At 38.2% G+C, this 2047-nt stretch overlaps 1 protein-coding gene across 3 annotated transcripts in view; it reads left to right on the top strand.

The window, feature by feature from the left end:
• The window catches only part of LOC116694195 (group XV phospholipase A2-like), a 22513-nt gene that overhangs the window by 17769 nt on the left and 2697 nt on the right, over nt 1–2047 (top strand). The window lies entirely within an intron of this gene.

The following is a 2047-nucleotide window of genomic DNA, read 5'->3' on the forward strand; positions in this document are numbered from 1 at the left end:
AAATAGTACAGAAATAAACTTTGTACATCTATATGTGAGACAGGTGCGTCTGGTAAGTATGTCAAAAGTTGCAGAGAAATTCCCGCACATTGCCTAACTTAAAAATACATTTAATAGTAAGAAATGTAATATGTCTACACATGAATCCAACATATTATTAGCAAATATAAATCAGCCTATATGTGAAAAAAAACACTGATAATAGGTGTTGTGGCCTATGGTAAAATAATCTCTATCCACAGATACAGTTAATCCTAATAATTCACTGTGTCACAGTATGTTTTACACTAAAACGTGATTCATAAAATCAATACAATACCATTTTTTATAGCTTAGTTTTCTGTGCACTAAAAATGTATGTATAAAGGTTTTAGGTTTTTATAGACCCAGGTTAATGTGAAATTTCATTTTATAAAATATGTAGTAAGGGTGTTTGTGTTCCGTCTCTTTCTCAGATAAGTTGTCCTTGGCTTAAAAACGTTGAAGACCCCTGGTGTTTAAGTGTTTAAAGGTGCAATATTTAATACTGGCAGCTAGTATTTAAAATAGTTACTGATTTATAAATTCAAAATATTGGAGAGAGTTGTCTCCCTTCCAGACTCAAAGTTTGCGTTGGTTGCCAGGCTGAAACGGCAGCATCCTCAACAGTGTTGCTAGACGCTTGTCTCACATAGCCAGACGTTACTTCACAGCAGAGTAGCTAACATTAGTTGCTGGCTATATTGACAGTCATATAAGCCCGTGCTTCCGCGGAGCTCTGTACCCAACTGACAGACACACTTTTACGGCTTAAAAATAAGGTAGGAATCGTTAAAAACAAAACAACCTCGCCGTCTTCTCCATCCAACTGACAGAACCATTTCCAAGGCTTAGAATTACTGTAGTAACCGCTAAAAGTAACACTACCTTGCCGTCCTCTCCACCCGACTGAACACACTTTATTGGCTTAGAATTACGGCAACAATCGCAAACACACCGCAAACACGCGGCTCTCTTTTCCGGATTTACAGCCCCCTCATTTGGTTAAAAGTAACTCACTGCTGAACACGTAAACAGCCACTGCACGCTTGCCGGGTCCTCCGGTAATGTCGGCAGTTAGCAGGGTTAGCATGGTGGTGTAAGCCGGGACCAGTCAGGATCACTTTACTGGCTGTGTCTCAATTGTTTTCTGAGTAACCAACTCGGGTACTCTAGCTATATAACTCAATGCGAACACAAAAATGTTGAAATTATATAAAATAACTGTCCCTTTTAGCTGTGATAAATTAGCCTGAAGCTAATGCTTATCTGTAGTAGAAAATTGGCCAACTCTGTGTCCTTTTGGGCTTTAAGCTGTCTCCACTTTTCAAATATATCTTCAATATTTACTCAGGGTTTGTTACGTCTCTGGTCACACAACTGTTAGAAACATGCCTTGCCTTTTTTTTAGTTTGGGTAGAATCTATCTCATGATTTTGGGGCTATGCTAGCGTTACAGCTGTAACACGCTGGGTTTATGTTTTTACAGGTATATCTGGCAACCCGGCCTGGCTGTCAAGCTGGGCCGTTGATACATACACACAGGCCAAAACACAAACAGAAATTCTGTCACGGAACGGAAATTGCAAAAGGAGAAAATACTGGCATTAGCATTGTTAGCAAGATAGTATCTCAACTTGGTATGTTTCCTTTATATCTGATGATGCATTGGGGCATTTTAGAATTATTACAGTAGATATATTACATATTGGACCTTTAAACTGATAACATTGGACATTTAGATACAAAAATACATTAAAGGTATACTGATTACGATTTGTTTACAATATGATTAGTAGTGACAACCAACAGGGCATTATCTCTCTGTAGTTCCCCTAATCATTTTAGTGGCTCTCAGCTAATGTTTTGGTTTTCCAGATAACAAACCTTACTCTTATCAACCTTGTTACTAGCTTAAGGTGACCAGATTTCTCAGACAAAATCCAGGGACATTTTCAGCTCAGAAGCGTATGTACCTCCAAAACACGTCATGTTTTTATTTCTGTAAAACTTAAAACGGGGACACTAG

The sequence above is a fragment of the Etheostoma spectabile genome, chromosome 8, assembly GCF_008692095.1.
Source record: "Etheostoma spectabile isolate EspeVRDwgs_2016 chromosome 8, UIUC_Espe_1.0, whole genome shotgun sequence".
Lineage (NCBI taxonomy): Eukaryota > Metazoa > Chordata > Actinopteri > Perciformes > Percidae > Etheostoma > Etheostoma spectabile.